This window comes from Pteropus alecto, unplaced genomic scaffold (assembly GCF_000325575.1).
Source record: "Pteropus alecto unplaced genomic scaffold, ASM32557v1 scaffold50, whole genome shotgun sequence".
Lineage (NCBI taxonomy): Eukaryota > Metazoa > Chordata > Mammalia > Chiroptera > Pteropodidae > Pteropus > Pteropus alecto.
Genome location: NW_006431918.1, coordinates 76,103 through 95,352, shown reverse-complemented (window position 1 = coordinate 95,352; position 19,250 = coordinate 76,103). Strand labels below are relative to the sequence as shown.

Here is a 19,250-nt window from a genome sequence, read left to right as displayed (position 1 = left end):
CTTCAATGATGCTTAACCAGTACTACATTCTCACCATAGCTGCCTGTCCGTTAGTTCTAACTAACACGTAAGTTAGGACTCAACTCAGCATCAGTGAACACACAGTTTCCTGAGTAGACAGGGGATGAGTAAGCATCAGGTTTTCAGTCCAGTCTCCCCCTTTTACTGAAAATGCCTCCAAGAAAGAATAAGTTTGATCCAGTCAAGTCTTCTTATAAACATTCGAGTTGCAGAACTCTTGGGAAACACACTAATGGTATTAGTAGCGGGACAGTCTTTTGTCTGTGGAATGCTTTGAGCAGATGCACCTGCTCCAGCAGTGACTGGTTATCGAAGTCTAGAGTTTGGGGCAGTGGAATCTGTGGATGTGTACGAGTAGCTCTTGAGGAAGTGTCACGAAGGCTATGTGGGTATAAACTGGAGACATTTCATGATTAAAATAGATCCCTTCTGTGTAAGTAGTGAAGCTGCACACATCTGTAGTGACCTCGTCCATCACTCGGGGCCAGAAGGTATTCTCGTGTGGTGAGAAAGCGCTAGAGAATCCGGGCTATGGACTTGAAACTTCTCCTTGCTTTGCCTGTGCCGGGGATCGTTTTCCAGTTCAAAATTATTAGTAGAGTTTGAAATCCTGATTCCTGTAAGTCTGGTTTGATAATGTAGTCTTTTCTGTTTTTTTCATCAAGATATTAGAATATTTAATATGAAGAAAATGAGGTCTGTGAAGACGGACCTAATCACTCGGTTGCTCATACAGCTCTGATTATTTAATTCTGATTATTTAGTACTAGAATGCCTGGCAAAGGTCACTTTACGGAGAGTGGTGCTGTCCTGTATGGTACTGACTAGCCACATGTTGCGATTTAAATTTAAATGAACTAAAATTACCTAAAATTAAACATTGAGTTCCTCATTTGTATTTGCCACTCTTCAGATGCTCGATAGCCATTTATGCCTAGTGATGTTTCCATGCACTCGATGAATAGAGAACATTTTCATCACTGCAGCAAGTTCCACCGGACAACCTCGCTCCATAAATTAGAGATACTGTCGGGAAGTAGCGTGTCACAAATTAGAGAGAGGCTTTGTTTTGACTTCGAACGTTCCAATAAAATGAGGCAGAGACTTCAGACCTGCGACTAAGAAGATAATTTGTTTTGGTCTAAAGAGATGGAGACTGGAGAAAAGGGGGAAAGCATAAGGGGGAGAGAGGCCGGGAACTAGAGAGATGGGAGAAGGCTGTACATCCTGCCATATAATTCTATACTTGGGAGTACTGTATTTTTAATAGCATCACTGAACTTGAGAATACGTGGTTGTATGTGTGTGTGTGTGTGTGTGTGGTTACAGGAACTAAGTTTCAGGTACTTCTATACTTGGGAGTACTGTATTTTTAATAGCATTACTGAACTTGAGAATACGTGGTTGTGTGTGTGTGTGTGTGTGTGTGTGTTTACAGGAACTAAGTTTCAGGTATGGGTAGGTTTGGAAGCAGATGGCACCAAGATCAAGTAGGGCCCTGGAATCACACCAATTGCGAACGAGGCTTTGGCTCTTCCAGTATTTTAGAATTGTGATCCAAGCCACACAGCCAGGTCCTTAAGAGAGACAGAGCTGATGCACAGATGATGCACTTAATGTTTTGACTATATTAATTAGTACATGACATGATGTCTGACGTAAAATCGCTTCTCAGTAAGATGGTCCAATGAATGGATTACTCCAGGACCAGCTGACTTTCTTTTCTTTTCTTTCTTTTTCTAATCGATTTTCTCGAAGCAGCTTTTGTTCATAGGCAACTAGTACGTATGGAGAGTTAATGCAGCACAGTCTTTGGCTTGCTCGGATGCTGAAATGACAATGTAAATGTAGATCAATGGCAGTTCAGATAAAAGCGCTCTTGGAAGCCAGAAGGTGGGCTAGCTTGTCCTGAAGGCCTCCTAACCTTCGGAGGTCTATAGTGTTTTTATGTTAGGTTTACTGCTACACTCAAAACTCTGAGGTAACTACGGATTCACTAATCTGCGACACATCTTCGCCAAGTACAAAATAAACCTCGTAAGTCGGAAAGGACTTTGCAGACACCGTTAAGTTGAAAAAAAAAAATGCAAAAAGTAGATGACATGAAGGCATCGGCCTTTTCGACTCGTTCTAATAAAGGCAGTTCTAGCAGCGCTTCTCAGTGTTGAACCCAGCGGACGAGTCCTGCGGATGGTCTTCAGTGCTGAAATTGTCTTGTCTGGAAACTGATTTAGCTTCAGTGTTTCTGAATTCTATAAAAAACACTTCATTAAGTTGGCTTTCATTCTATTTATGCCTTTGTCGTTTCCTTCAATGTTTAAGTGAAAATAACACATAAGAAATCATGGCTGACGGGCCTAGAATTTATCTTCTATTACTTATTGTGGGACTTCTCGCTCCACCCAGCATTATACTCAAACAAGTCAAATATCAGTTACAGAGCCGTAGAAGACCCTACGATTCACAGCATAGTATCTGTCTTGACTGTATTTAATGGCCGGTACTTACTCCAAATGAGTTAAAGCATATTATTGTGTAAGCGTTTATTTTCACTACTCGACTGCTTTGGGAGAACATTTTCCTATTCCTCCACTGCTTTTCTGTTCCCTTGTAAGCCTTAATCATGGGATATAATTAGCTGATAAACAGAATCAGATACCAACGGAGTTGGTATGGGTGGGAAATTACCGCCACACTGACAAATGGATAAGCACGTACGTGCACATCCAACACCTCGGTCTCACATCCTCCCGCGCGTCTGTTACTACACGAGACTTTTTCTGTGCAACTCAGCCCCTCGTCTTGGGCTTCCCCATTTATTTTTTTTGCTCAAGTCGGAAAACTGGCTACCGTTCTCACCTGTTGTCCCTACTCTGTCTCACACACACATCACATTTGGTGAATTTAGAATCTGATTGTATACTGTACGAGGTAATTTGACGGAAGCTGAGTTCTTTGCCTTAACTCTAAAAGGGGGTGATCTAGATTGTATGAAGGTATATGATTTACAGATGATTAATTATATAGACAGACTTTAGCTTTCGTTTTATCTGAAGCACTTTTCTATTTCCCAGTCGAATCATGATCTCGACTTTACAAAATCTTACTGTTTTTCATAGCTTTCGATTCTTGAATAAGGAGCGAAATAGGGATTTGGATACATCAAAGTACTGCTTTTGCCATTTTGCTTAAACTGCCTTTTATAGAACTCCGATGAGAGCCTGGCCGTCTCTATCAAATGTAGAATGAAACTCAGTTTACATGCTAGAATTAGCCTTCCTATATATACAGGTAAATGTTTATGCAGTTAGGTCACCCGTACGGCAGCTGTTATTAAGAAAACATTTCACCATCCTGTCACTTGTCTCTCTGAGAGTCAGAAAAAAGCACTATTGTTTAGTTGGCTAGTTATAATGATCTGTCTTAGCTGTATGAAATTTACTGGAATAAGTATTAAGGGAGATTAAGAGAAACTAAGCATAATATCTGCATATAAAGAGCTATAATCTCATGCAAAGGACTATACAGAGAGAAATTTTAAGTAAGTAAACTTCATAGCCGACTAAGTTTTGTTAAATTGCATACTCAAACTTGGAGTATCGAGGTGAAGATATTTTTATAGTATCACGTACAATGGTAAATGATATGACACAACCTCGATGTAACAGCACAATAAGTAAATCACAGAGAACATAACCATTAAAATGTCGCTTTCCAAAAAATAGATGAAACGCGAAATGTTCACGGTATTAGCTTGAGTAAAAAAAAGTGTAAATCAAAATCAAACGCATAGAAAATCGAGACTATGCAGCGTCTCGAAATTTACTGTTCACTTATATAAAAACAAAATCTCTTCTTCAGCTCAGCTCTTACAGCTGTGTTTTTCTCTACCCTTTTCTTGTCGGTGTCATCCACTGCATTCCCCATCAGTTTGTGAAAGTTTTGGTGCCTGGCTTATATTTGTCAAAACAGGTTATTCTGCACTGCAGTAATAAACAACACAAATATCTTATTGACTTATACCAATAAACGCTTCTCTCTTATTAACCTCCTTCGCTGGTTAGCTCTGCCTCCATTCCTTGTACTTCCTCCAGAAGGATGATGGAGCCATCTCTCTCTGGAACTTTGTCACTGCAGAGAGAAAAGAGAGATGGCAAAGCACACATAGAAAGAAGGGCTTAAAGCTTCCGCATCTCGACGACTCACGCCACCGCATACCCATTCGGTTGGCCAAAGCGAGTCCAAGTTCCGCAGTGTGGTAATGTGGAAGCACACCTCCAAGGGGGACACTCAATGAAGGGAAGTACTAATAGTCGATCTCACAGTAAGCGGTGACCCTGCCCTCTCATTTCCTCCACTGTCTCGCAGTAAATAACTTTTGCCACCATTCCACGTTAAGTATCCATATTCATAACACATCCCATAGTATGAATTCGGCCTCTCAAAGGAATTCAAATCCTGTTCCTCCACACAACCTCCTGACTCCTTATTCAAGAAGAGATAGAGATATTTCACATACTGGTCCCTTAGTAGATATGTCACTCAAAGCCAAAGATGCATTAGCATCCAGGTAAAAACGGGTTGGGGCTCTCTCTGTACTGAGCTAGAGTGGTCTGGTACCCAGGTGGCCTGAAGCATCCTCTTTCTCATAGATGGTTGGACCATTTTTATTTACCGCCCCCCTCTCTTTCGAATCCCGTCCCACATAACTAGGTAGGATGGGTGAGTGGCATAGGGAGGGGACCAGTTAGCTCTTAATGAGAACTGAGCTCTTAATAAAAACCCTTCTGTCTCTGGAATCTCTTAAAATTCTTCTTTCTGAAATGGTGGCCTTTCCTTGCATTGAATAGGTAAAACATGTTGGCCATTATCTGGGCTTTGGTCTAGACTTTGAAAGAAGTTTCCTATTTAACACTTTCGGTCCAGAATTTTTAGACTCAAACGCGTGGTAGGTTTTCTCTAAAACGTAGTGATTGTCTCTGGCTTGTGGGATTATATATGAGTTTTTATCTCTTATTTTTGTGATTGTCCAGATTTAAAAAATTGTTAGTTTACAATAAGCACATCACTTTTATATTCAGAAAATATACAATAAAATTATTTTCAAAAACAGCATCAGAAAAAATAGAGTACGACTAGGGGAGACAGGTATCGAGGAAATTGAAATAATTTCAGGTCATTCGAGAGTATGTATCATATCTTGCTCATTTTTATATTTTTCACAGTTCCCCGTGTTGAAGGATGTTAATGTGACCTTACGGTGGGATTAGTCCTAGGGACACACAAACATCCAAAGCTACACGAGGCAAATCAGCCCCTTTTTTGTGCTTCTGGGTGAAGATGAAGAGAGGATAAGCCACGGGGAAAAGACACTGCAGGTGTTTCTAGGGCTTTGGAACCACATTCCAATTATAAAACTCCTGTGAGTTCTCTCGAACCAAAAAGATGGAGAACATGTGAGGTGGAGTTTCCCCATCTGAACCATCTAGGTTCTAAGAGCCTAGATGTAAAGCAGACCACATGTCCGATCTTGTTATCTCCTGACCGAAGCACAAATCTGCTTACGCATTTCTCATTTAGAGCACGCCCACCAGTCAGCGGAAGAGAGTGCAGGAACAGATACCGGGCCTTGGCTGCTTGTTTAAACGTTTCCTTGGGTATAGAAAAGCCTCTTGTTTTGGGTAGATTTACCTATCAGACATAAGATGGGGAGAAATGGAGTCAATAGCATCACAGACCAAAACAAAGACGCTTTGGAGGTGGGGAGAGACTGAGAGAGAGACAGAGACAGGAACAGACAAGGACAGTCAGGGACAGATAGTGAGAGGGGACAGGGGAGGAGAGAAGTGGAGAGAAGGGAAGGAGAAGAAAAGGGAGGAAAAAAGGAGAAGAGAGGAGATGAGAGAGAAGGATTTTACCAAGGGGTTTAGGTCATGGACCATTATTACATGATCCTAGGGGGAAAAGGTCTAGAAAAGGTGTATACCCGTGAGTATTCGCTAGCAAAGTCATCGATAAAATAGCCTAGAGTCGAAGCATTTAATGGCAACGCTATTTCACGTCGAAGAAAAGTGAAGCTTGTTTGGAGCGTTCTGTAGCCTACAGTTGACACAGTTGCAGAAGCTGGTCACCGTGTGTGGAAACGAAGAGCTGGATTATAGGATGGCTGAATCTTCTAATATTTCAAATGAATCGGAGGTAGATTAGGGTATTTGTTCTTAGAGGTGAAGTCTGTGGCCTTAATTTAATCACTATATTAAGTCTGTATCACAACCGAGTGAAAGGTTTATCGTCAAGTTATCGTGCATAAATTTTGATGAGTAATATTAACAAATTCTAACATGCGACACATCTTCAAAGAAACACGTTACCTAAATTATCAAAGTAGTCGTCACAAAATAGATAGTGCTAATACTTGTAACATCCAGTCCTCCTCACCGACAGCTTTACTTTGCTCACCGTTGTTTGTGTGATTTTGCAAATAGCTGTTAGGGAAGTTATGGTTTACGGGAGCAATGCTTTTGTATCCTCCCGGCTTCTCCCGCTGTTACAGAACTTCCTTTAAAAACCTTTCAGAAGGTATTTCTGACTTAAAACGTAGAGATCAAATTAGGAAAATTAAAACAGCTCTGAAGTCAAACCCAATCGTGTAAGAAGCGAGTACCATTTAGTATCATAAGAAAAGTTAAAGCAATCTCCAAGAGTTCAGGAGAAAAAAAAAAAAAAGCATTTTTGTATAAAAAGAGAATTCTTTGCCACCTTAATCCATTATTAAAGGTGACCATTCATCCTTAGTAATCAGATCAATTTGTGCTGAAATTTAGTTCTATACGTGTGAATTGGAAGTGATCCTATTAGTGTTCTACTACATCAAGTTTGATAAAATCCCCAATCCATTTCAGTTAAGTTTCCATTGATCCACTTAAGAGATCAATTTGGACTTGTTCGATTCTTTCGTCAAGGGATTTCATCTGGCTTGAGTTAACGTTATGAAATAAATGTGATTTAGAAATGTAAGATGGAATAAAAAAAAAGAGCAGACGAGTGTCGACAATTACTTGAACTCAGGTTTTTTGCATTTGAGCACCTGATAGGACATTGCCATTTAGGAATGGCCTAGAAAACAATAGGACAAAGGAGTCAGGGTGCCTTTCAAAGTACTTAACAGCCAGACCTTCCCTCACTTCCACCAGCGATTATGTTCCCTGTGTCATTTAACAATTTGAAATCTGCTCGCCAATCTCAGTGTAGTTTTAGTGTTATTCCTGAATGTGTTTTACATCTGTTTATATGGACTTTCATTAAACATTTTCTTCGTACCTGTTTTTCGGTTTTCCAGTAGTTTCTGCGTTTCGCCCTAATTTTTCTTAGAAAGAATAAATTTTCAAATGTGCGGGGATAGGGGGAACACTTACTGGAGCTCCGCCTGAGAAGTATTCTTCTGTGTCCTCCTCCCATCAGGAACAGAAACGGTCCTAGAAAGAGAACAGCCTAGAAACACTCCTCTTTCCTACCTAATTCTATTCCTGTGGAAGAGACGAACTCCTTTGGCAGGAAACAGTCTTCCAGGCCTTGTTTTCTACCTGGTAAAGAACAAGTATGCAGGTATGCAGGGATTCTGCATGTATTGCTGTGTCAGAGAAGTTCAGAGTAAATTTTCCCAAAGAGATTTGAAGGTGGAGACCAGACATCGTGCAGAAAGTCAGAGACGATCATTGGAGGTCAGCAAGGTATGTGACGCCATCGTGCCCACCAGTTTTCAGTTAGGGCAGCAGAACCACTGTAAGTTCCGTGGAAATCAAAGGATTATTAGAACGTGTGGAAGAAATTAGATTCTAGACAAATGTGAGGGCTTGTCGAGGAAGCGAGGTGTGGAACGGGGGGGATACGTTGGAGGATTAGAAAAAGAATTCTAAAAAGTCACAGAAGTCCTGGTGCCAGCAGAGAAACTGGATCTGGTAGGAAATCCAGGAGAGTGAGCTCTACTGGTAGCCAACGCGAGCGCACCTACCCCCACGGGTTCTAGCCGCCTAAAAACGAAGGAAAACATGAGGAACGAAGACGAGGCCCTGGGCAAGGAGTGAAATAAGATACCCGTTTTCACCATATGTTGATTTCAGGTATTATTATTTAAAATTTTAGTTTTACTAATTTTTTAAGAGCTCCGTTATGATATTTTTCACGATCGTTGGTTTACTAGGTGAAAGACCAGAGAGAGGCTAGTTAAAAACGTTCACACATCCGTACAAGATGTTTGGATTCAGCTTGTCAGATGAGTACGTTGAGATCTGGTAAGTGGAAAAGATCCATGCGGTGTAACGATTAGTCAAGAGAGAGTTCCGTCAGCCGACTCCCGCCTCAGTGCTCTTTCTGCTACAGTTTATCCCTCCTCGAAGAGACATTTCGACTTAAACTGATGGCCAGGTCTTGCACTTTAAAATGCTTTGATCCTGCAACTGTCTTTATTGACATTTACTTTAGTAAATGTCAATAAAGCTGAGTCCTCAGGCTTACTCCCTGGAGAGCATAATGGAATAGGTGGGTGACAAAATGCAATTCACTGTATGCGTATAGCATGAGAATATTCATCTTTAACCAATTTCACCCAGAAATTCTGACAGCTTATTATAGGCCATATCTTGTACTAGGCCAAAAAAAAAAAAAAAAAAATTAGAGAGGACCCTTCTGCTTAGGGTGAGGTAGTGTCGGGTAATTCTGCTCGTCCATTCTGTTTTCGTGTGTCACATCTGGCTACCTTCACATCAGATTTTTAAATCTGAAAATGTCTGCTAAAGAGGAGAGATTAAACATTCAGCTCAAATGTATTCCAGTGGGAAGAAAATTTAAGAGGTGTGAAAAGGGGTTACATAAAGTGGTGGTGTTTTTTTTTCCTCCCCCAAAGATACATAAAGATAGGGGGAAAAGCCTTCTGGTAATGGCAGGTTGTGTTTTGGCGTAAGAAAACGTGAGGTCTTTGAAAACTGGAACACACTGTGAACCGATGTACCGTAAAATGTTTACGACTTAAAATCGGGCTCTGCTGAGGCAGTGACAATGAAAATTGGAATGCCCAGATTTCTGTACCGTTTAATACCTGTTTTGTCTCCCGTTTTTAGGAAATTTCTAGGATTACCTGAACAAACAGTACAGCCAAATTTAGTTGTGCCTGTTGATTTTTCCCGTCGCTTGGCTCTTGCTGTGTAAAGGAATACGTTGCTGATGCCACCAAGAGTCATAGCAACACTTGGGACCTTAATCGACGTTCAAAACAATTTATTGTTGGCGCAGTTTATAACCAATCATCTTTCTTTTCATGCCTTTGAAAATCACAGAGAAATTGCCTTTCTTTCTCTTCCGGGGTGGCGGCCTGTTCCTTCTCTGACTTTCTGGAAGTGGTCGGTAGAAATGAATTCTTGTCAACCTTTCGATAAGCTACTCAAAAGATGGAATCCACTTTGCAGAATAGCGACCGTTCTGCCCTGCCATCTCTTCTGGCGAGAGAGGGCTGAGATCACAAGTGATTTGGGGCGAATGAAAATGTAACTAACGGACGGATGAGATGCAGCGCCCGTTTCTAGGGCACAGTTCCCCGGGGCTGGCGAGCGCGGGAGGGGCGGTGCACGTCTTTCTTCTGCTTCCTGCGGCTGAGCGCTCTCCACAGCACCCCTGTGTTCACTGCGTATTTTTTAAAGTCACCTGGAAAAAAGCTGTCGGAGAAGGAGTTAGATTTTGAAACCAAGACGTTAGCGGGAAAGGTTTAATGGACGTCGATCTCCGTGGAGCGTTAGGCCGTGGGCAGCCCAGCGGCTTGCGTCGCCGCGCCAGCCTTGAGTTTTGCCCCAGCTTCTTGCCTTTTCCATCATCTTCTCAGCTCCTCCTCCACAGTTTCAACCAGTTATGGAAATGAATTAATTAGCAATCGAAATGAACTCACGCCAAAGTTTTAAAGCCCCAAAGAATGGAAAGGAAAAGGAGGACATCCATGGTCCGCTTACATTCACCCGCACGATCCGCTGGTTTTCAGCGTGTCTGGGGCGCCGTGTGGAGCCTTTGAATGCGCCGAGTCCCTCAGTAAGGAACCGAAGCGACGACCCTTGGTGCATGTATGGGTGTGCACGTGTGGGAACGAGATGGTACGAAGAATATGTTTGTTCAACAGTCAGTTATTTTCCTGTCCACTCATAATTACTTCCTATAAGTAGCAATTAGCAGTCTAAATAGTCAAAAACAGGCCGTGGAGAGGGAGGTTTCGAAAGTGCAAAGGAGAGGGAACGAGATGGAGCGAGATGCAGGGCGGATGGACCCCTAGCTCAGGAGAGGAAAGGGAGAAGAGAGAACAGCATTCCGCTGGCTATCGTGCCATCATGAATCCTCCGATACTTTCTGAATTAAACGTCGCTGTAGTAAATAAATCGGTACATAAATATTCAGAAACAGTTCTCCAGTTCTTCTCCTAGGTACATCTTCTCCTAGTATGTTATTAGCTTCCGCAAAAAGCAAGCAGACAAACAAACGCTGGCCACTGAGAGGTGTTTTTTGACACCTGTGCGTCTGCTGTTCTCATGTTCTCCATTGTGGCCCTCACTTTCTGCTTTTTGTGAAAATGGCCACCATGCTTAACACGGCACTCCTCCTGTCTAAAAGGCACTTCCTTCTTAAGTCTGATTGAGCAAAAGGATGTCATGTTCTTTCTAAAGGACTTTGGGGGGGAAAAAATGAAAGCAACCGGGGCGTCAGGAAACACACAAAGAAGGAAACCATTTATTGCATCGGGCTGAGAAGCTTATTCAACAGCACTGGCCCGGAGCCTCTAGGTGACCACCTGCTCTAGCTAGATGGGCTGGTCACGGCATTTCCTAACAGAGCAGGAGTTTGAGATATTTGTTTAAGCTTAGTGGCTGATTCATTACCCCAAATAATTGATTTCTCAAAGGAGTTTTTAATCCGGGTCTTATTGTATCTGGACTGCAGGAAGGGATATGGGCCCCACGGTAGATAAATTGGCTCTGTATGTTCTAAATGAGTGGAATATTGACCTCAACTCCTTCCAGCAGTGAGGGAGAGTGGGATAATGGGGTGACTTATGAGACGAAGCCACCGCATTAATTTAGGTGGCATACTCTTCCCTTCGCAAATAGCTTCGACATCCTGTGCCCACACAGCGAGTACCTTCTTATGAGTCAGCAGAAACGGAACATTTGCTCTGTTCCGCACATTTAAATACCCAGTTCATAAAAAACCCCATAGTTTGTTTATCCATGTTTTAGAAAGGGGAGACTCTGTGTTTGTGAAACTTCACATTTAGTACTGGCCCGTCGATGCCTGCTTTCGGTCAAAACGTGAATTTTTACAACATGTTAACTAGAAATGAAAATAGCCAAATAAAAGCCAAACTATGTCACAACATTACTAAGAACAGGAAGGTCGTCGAAGCAAAAAAAAGACGTGACAAAATTTCATGACACCTGCAATGATTTTGCCGTCGATCATCTTCAAATTCTGAATTTTTATCTCGTCTTCGCGAAAGAACGACGTTGTTTTAAAAGCATGGTATTCCGTATTCAGGGAGAGTCCGTTGAATGCCGGAGAGCCAGCGACATATCGTAGTTATGGTTTACTTTCTTGGTGTATTTCGGTAGACTTGGAAAGCAAGGTCCTTAATGAGTATGACCAAGGCGCATTCCTTAAAATCTTCCGGCTGTGTAAATATTACAAGGTACTTTGAAAGCCAAGATTTCTCACCTTTATACTTCATGATAGAACTATAAACGCGAGGTTGGTAGGTGGATGAGAGTTTTGTTTACCTCCAGAGGAGGAAGTAAGAGGTACAATGAATACATGGCTTTTCTCAATGTTAGGTGTGAATTAGGAGATCAGTGGATGGTTCCTGAACCCTTCAGCTAGTTTTGAAATCCTTTTACTTTTAAGAAAATGTGCCTGAAATTGTCAACTTTTAAAACTTAATAATATTATCTTCCTGTGTCACATATTTGACTTCAGAATATAGGACTGTAAATAAGAGTGGACCACTTTAATTTTGTGTTTACTATTTATTTGCTGCGTTGTTAAAAAAAAAAAAAACAAGTTATTTAAGGGGCTTATAAGATACCAGTCTTTTTTTTTTTTTTTTTTTTAAAGTGAGAAAATTGGACGATGGAAAAATAAGTAGGAAAAATAGGATAAATCTGGGGAGAAGATCTAATCGTAAAATATATTTCGTAATGTCCTATAGACTTTGCCTTATAGCTCGGCTGAGAATTTGACCCCAGTCTTCCTTAGCACCGAACCCAGAGAACATTGGAGTATTTCTGATACTGTAAGATTTGTCCCGTGGATCCTATCATTAGTTTATATGAAATACATAGTTCAAGCATATATTTTTGAAATGATAAACTTAAGAAAGGAGTAATATAGGCGACGAGATTGTTAAATTAATAACAAAAGCGCACCCGATTTTAATCAAAACATAACCGAAATTAGTCTTGGTTTCGGACCTTTAGGCGATAAGAAATGGTTTCCTGGCTGTGCCCAGAAAAACTGAAGAGAACACTGAAGCGGACGTTTCTATATTTCTGTCGTAATATTTATTCAACAGCCTCCATATACCTTGAGATTAGAGTGAGTAATTGTATTCTGACAAGTTAACAAATTGATTGACTGGGCCCATGAGGAGTTGTACGTATGTTTCATACAGGCTGCACATACCTAGTTCGGCCTCTATAAAACGCATTGGAGAAACGCCAGTGCTTCCGGCTAACTGAGGGAGCATCCAGAGATACGTTTGGGCCTTGAGACCCTCTCCTCGTTCCATAGATCATGCGCACATTTGCTCCCCATCCGGATGTTCGTTCAAGTAACGTTAACGATCCTGACCGAGTAACAGTTATGCGTCGGTGTTTGTAGCTGCTGCAGTCGATATTAAGAACAAATCCATGATTGACAGCGCATGGCACGTAGTGAAGGTATGAGCAAAATAAAGACTGTAAAAGCACCACCTGCCCGAGGAAGGCCATGTAGAAGCACCAACCACATCCTGATGGGGTGCAGAGGAGGGAAGGGTGGCTTCTTCTGAAGGAATAGGAAAAGATTTCACAGGAGAGATAACAGCTATGATTTGAGCCAGTGGAAAAGGATGTTCCCTGCGGAAAGAATGTCCTGAGTATAAGCACCGAGGTGGCATTCGGTTCCATGCACGTTGCGAACTCTGTTCCCAGCCACCTGGAAAAGCAGCCACTATAGGAGAAGGCATTTCCTCTCTCCTCTCGTTTATGCAGCTTTAGACCGCATCTCAAACCCCTGCACTTCGAAACCTCTCTCCTGCCCTCTCTCTGTCTTCCTGGTTTCGTTACAGAATCCTCATCTCTGCAGCGCTCATTAAAACCGACAACTCATTGGGACGGTCTGCATGAATTTTCTCATCGGCGACTCGGATTATCTGACTCGGATCACTCCCCTAGTTGCAGCCAGCTGCCCATCGGTAAGCTCACGAGGAACACCTCTTCCTTCCCCTGCTTCTTGCACCTTTTTCCTCGAGACGGGCGTCTAACACCCCGTACTCCAGACTAGTCGACTCCAGAGCCCTGATTCTCTGCTTATCTAGGAGGCAGGTCAGATAACGGAGAAGCACCGATGCCAATGGTGCAGGAACGACCGTAATCTGGTTTACCAGGAATGAGAGAGATTACTTAGGAGATTGGTGAAACAGAGCTCGAAAGATAGTTCGGGCTCCCATTATGGAAGTCTCCGAATGACAGGCCGAGAAAATTTGATTCGATAAAAACTGCGAATCGAATGGAGGCTTTTGAGCACGGTTTGCTGGTTGCCTTCCTTTCTCTCTCTGGATACGCTGTGTGTGTGTGTGTGTGTGTGTGTGTGTGTGTGTGTGTGTGTTTTCCACGATGCAGTCTTATAGGGAAAAGGGTGGGACCTGTTCGACCGACTTCATAGTGCCGTTGGCAGCCGCATGCATGTGAGAAAGGCTCTCTGGAGATGGGGGTAAGGAGGGAAGCTGGGAAAGTTTGTCAGACCACAGTGCGTTTCAGAATGTCCCATTCGTAAAAGGCTCAGGCGTCCTTGAGAGGGAAACGTGTCACTTATGAAAGAGAAAGGAGACAACGCTAGCGAAAATGAAACTGTGCATTCGCCCCATGGAAGTCTTTATTTACTTTTAGCTGGCAAAGACTGGATGGCAAGCGGAAACGAATCTCAGAGTTTCACGGTCTGCCGACGGCAGGGACGCGGTTCCGTCGGCTCCTAGCGGCGCGTTTAAAAGCTGTGGAAACCTGGCTTGTAGCACATTCGGCGCCTCTCTGGTGGGGCACCTTTGTCACGTGTATTCTGTTTGGAAGCGTATCGTACAGCAGTTATTTTACGTAGCATTTTTTACATGTGTGGCTATGTTAATCACAGCGAGGACAAGGCAAGTCCTAGCCGACGTGAATGTTGTATTCAGTGACCCAGAGAAATATCCACCAGGGCTGTGTAGAAACTGCAGTGGATGGACAGTGACCACATACGAACGGGTTTAGGTAGTCAGTGGCGCCGACGGCTCGCGAACCTGAACACTGGCGTTTTTTTTGTTTTTGTTTTCCCTCACTGCAGTTTATGTGAGAGTCACTGAAGAAAGAAACCTTTGGCATACTTATATTTTCTTGTGGAATGTAACTAATTTCACAGTGGAATAATTTTGACAAGAGTTCTTAGTTTCCTTCCATATGTTTATTTTGTTTTCTAGAGAAAGGGTCCTTGCCCTGGCACATTTGAGTGCTACCGAGCACCATAGGAAAACGGTTTATTTTTTCGTGCAATGGTCAGTGGCAAAAAACAAAAAAGAAAAAATGAAAGAAAAAAAAAAAGAAAAAGGGAAGGTGCGTTGCAGTTGCGGGCTAACACAGAGACCTTAAAAACAGGCAAAGCCAGGGGCCCTCTCGGCTCCTCATCAGGGTCTGGACCGAGGAGAGGATTATGGATGAACATGTATGTGGAATGCCACACATTCCTTTCATCCCCGCTGACCAAATATATAGCATCCTTTGTTTCAAAGACAGCCTGAGTCGCTGGGTTTTCATTCACCCCCAGAAACACTTGAGAAGCAACAGCATAAGAACAAGTGGCTGATACTGGAAACTTAAATTTTAATTTCGTTCTGTTAAAAAGGCGGCCTAAACGTTGTATCTGGGATATGGGAAATTAGAATGATTTCGGAGGAAAACAAAGAGCAACAGACGGTACCGGTGGATGTCGGGTTCGTCGAAGGGCAGGTCTCTTATTTCCTTGAATTTTCTATTGATTTACTTCAGAGTTATCATTTCTAAAGAGATTTTTCTGGGGCTAGGGATCGTGGCACGAAATCTTCAGCATGTCCAAGGAGGCTTCACTCTGGCACTTATTGATTTTATAGACTACAAAAGAAATTTAGGCCCGTAAATGGTTATGTGAGCTTGCCCCCTCCGCTCTCACCCCTTCCGTGTTACACGCACACGCAGACACACTCGTGACCTTTTCGGCATTGTACCCCGAGCCGATGAATAGTTTCTGTCTGTTCTCGCCCAGTTCACTATCGGTGGAACGGGGAAAGGAGAAGTAGGGCCACAACAAAGCAGTGCTGTAAGCGCTGTCATCTGTGGCCAGCACCAACTTCATCCTTCTCATTTACCATCGATTTAAGCTCAAAAGGAAAACAAAGAAGCGAACACTAATGATTCATCTACAGAAGTTTGATTGGTGACTCTTAGGTGCCCGGCATTGCGCCGATGTGCCGAAGGAATGGAAAGTCGAGCAGGACGTGATATCTGCTCTTGAGATCCTCAAATTCTGATGGAAACAATATTTGTTTCCATATAACAGCAAACAAATATAGAAACGCCAAGGACATCATATAAGGAGTTCAATAAGAAATGAGGAGTTACTAGGCAGCTAGTACATGAGGAGGGTTACTAGGACAGAGTCAAAAGCAAATAGCGCGCACTGGGGAAAATCGCAGCGCATTAACGGGAAAAAGATCCGGTTTCACTGACGTGCAAAGAGCATCTATAAAGGCATAGGATTACCCAGGAGAACAATGTGGAAATGATGTAAATAAATACATCGTTCAAAGAGATACGCATAACCCTTACAACTATGAAAAGGTACTCGACCTTAATTATAAAAAAACCACAAATTAATATTACACTTAAACAGCATCTCTTACCTGTTAAGACTGACAAAGATACGGAAGTTTAATAATACTGTATGATCAAGAATGTGGGACAAACTCTTCACACACTGCTTGAGAAAGTATGAATTGCTACCCCACATGCATGTGGGACGAATGAAAGTGATCAAAATCTCATGCTCTCTGATAGAACAATTCCAATGTATTCTGTCGATATAATAGTACATTTTTGCACAATGACTTCTTACAAGATTATTGATCGTATCATTGCTCATAATAGCCAAAGTTGGAAACAACTTTGAGTACGCCGATAGGGGACTGATTAAATACCCTATGCTGTAACCCTACAATAAATGCTATGCGGCTATAGGAGAATGATGCTATAGTCTACTTACTAATAGAAAAGCAGCTTTCTCCAGAACACATCATTAAGTGAAAACAAACAAACAAACAAAAGCAACATGCAGAACATACTGTATAGCATGCTGTCGCTTTTTTAGAACCGGAGGAAAAGGATGCTTGTATTTGCTTATTTATGCATCAAGACCTTTGGCAACGCAAAAATCAATTAATGGGAAGGAATACTGGGTGACGGAATACAGTGGTGGAAAGGAGACTTTTCATTGCACGCCCATTTGTATTTTTGGCTTTTGAACCATGTGAATGCATTGCCCGTTTGAAAAACTAAATTTACTTTTTAAAAAGAAAAGAGGAAGGAACAAATAATTCTAGCCTGGATGGTCAGGAAAGACTGTAGAAAGGAAGTGGTATTTGAGGTGACTCTTGGAAGATGAGAAGTTCAGGCAGAGAGGAAGGAAAAAAAGAATATCATGAGCAGATGCTCAAAAGTAGGAAAATATGTAGAAGGGTCAGCGAAGCCATAAACTGGCACTTAGGAGGAAGCTTCAAAGAGCTAAGGAGAGAGCATTGATACGTAAAACAAAGGGAATGGAAGGTTCGGGAAGGAGGGCATGATCATTAGCATCGAGAGCTGCAGGGAGGTCACTCAAGGCTACAGCACTCCTGCAGCTTATCTGCAGTCGGTTGCCCGTTCAGCTCTTGTATTTTTGCCATTGGACTCTGTAATGAGGGTGGTGGTTTTATTTCTGGTTTTGTTAACCCATAATCTGCAGATTGTTTTCTAGAAACGTATCTGTTCGTTCGCCACCTCCGTGAAAAAAAAACAAACAGAAAATAAGAGGCCGAAGAGACGACTCCAAAAATTAAAAAATCTATTTTGTGAGAGAAGTCGCATACGCTAAGCACCTCGTGGATGGTTACAAAGCCATCTCTTTCAGAGTACGAAGTAGAACAGGGTCGGGCCTAGTTAGTACTTGGATGGGAGACCACCTAGGAAGACCAGGTACCTTAGGCTAGAAAATAAAAAACAAGGGATTGTAAGCTGACAAGGTCCTTGCAACCTGTGAGGTCAACCAAGGGTGGCCTCGCATGCATAAGCAAACGAACGAATGAATAAATAAGAAAAAAAGTTAAAAAAAATGAAAAAGTGCAAAGTAGTGCAGACAAACTCTTCATTTGCTGAGCTGTCAGCATGCAGCATTCAGCATCTTAATAGAGTGCTGGGGAAATGAAGTAACATGCATGTCAGGGTGCAGTATAAACATACGGGATAATGTAAGGGACGGCGGTCCCCTCGTAGCAATAGTGACGACCCCGACATGAAGAGGAGTTCTCGCCTTACCTTACTTAGGGTTTTCCTCGCACCTAAGCCGGCTCTTCCCGGGGCTTTCCTTCGGACTTGGCGTGAGTGCTCGGTTGTGTGGTTAAGTCAATGAAATCGGCTGGGGTTCCAAAAGGCCTTCGTGGATTTCTGCTGGGAAGAAGAGTAGGATGTATCAGGCTCCTGGAGACAGAAGCAGCCACAACCTGAGCGAGACTGCGGTCTCGTGAAGGAGCCCGGCGCGGTCCAGGCCCCGAGCGGAGGAAGGGCCGCCGCCGATCCGACTGGCCATCGGCTTGGCGGGTGGCGTCGATCTTTTCTCTTTTCTCTGAAGAAGTGAATAAACCGAACTTGAGAAAAGCGAAGAGTCTGGACGAGATCCACGATATCTCAGTTTTCCCCGGGCGGGCCCATTTTATTTTTCCAGGATCACCCTGCTAAAAAGACGAAGAGGTGAACGAGTGCCGGGAGCCGCTCTGCACGAGGTGGGCGTGGGCAGCCAGCCGCGCACTCTCCGCAGCGCCTTCGAGGGAGCCTCGGGATGAAGCGCCGGCACCCGTTTGTAAGCGACCGAATCGGAGCATCCTGTGGCCCCTTGGGGTTCTAGCTTCCTAGTCATTCATGGCTTTAATATTCTGAGAGTACTAAACAGCCGAATAGCCTAAGGATGGCGTTATTCTAAGGCAACTGTTATCAATGTTTCCTTTGATCGTTTTAGTGGGTGTTCAACTTTTCATTCCAATAAAGCCATTCGCCTGGGCGTCTTGGTGGCTATTCCAATAACGTTACTGAGATACCGAGAGAGCAACTTCAGAATTTCGTAACTGAAAGATATGCGAGCCGGGGATTATTTATTATATAGGCCCAAAAGGCCCAGACAGTGTGCGCCATTTAAAGCCATCTCTCCGCCGTCAGGGCCATGCCACCCTGAACAAGCCCGATCCGTCTGATCTCGGAAGCTAAGCAGGGCGGGCCTGGTTAGTACTTGGAAGGGAGACCACCTGGGAAGACCGAGTGCCGTCGGCGTAAGGAAATAAAAAATAAGGGATTGGAAGCTGACAAGGTCCTTGCAACCTGTGAGGTCGACCAAGGGTGGCCTCGCCTAAAAAACAAAAACAAAAGCCATCTCGCCTTAATATCAAATTGCGTTTATTGGCATTATGTTTCTCTCCTTTGCTCTTCTCCTATTATTCTCTTCGATCTACAGGATGGTCAGTTATTGTGAAACAGAAGTATAATGTCTCAAAAAGTCAGTCTTCCTCACGGCGCAGCTAGCTGTTAGTCTGTCCTCGATTACAGTGCAATCCAAGGCTTAGGTGTTGCCATGATTTGGGGTAAACTTGAAGCCGTGTACTTGAAGCCGTCCCCGTGAGTTTATTACAGAGAAAGGGGATC

The 19,250-nt window shown here is 42.9% G+C and overlaps 1 pseudogene; it reads left to right on the top strand.

Annotated features, from left to right (window-relative positions):
• The first annotated feature begins 18,762 nt into the window (after positions 1–18,762).
• On the top strand, positions 18,763–18,881 carry LOC112475156 (annotated as a pseudogene).
• The last annotated feature ends 369 nt before the right edge of the window (positions 18,882–19,250 follow it).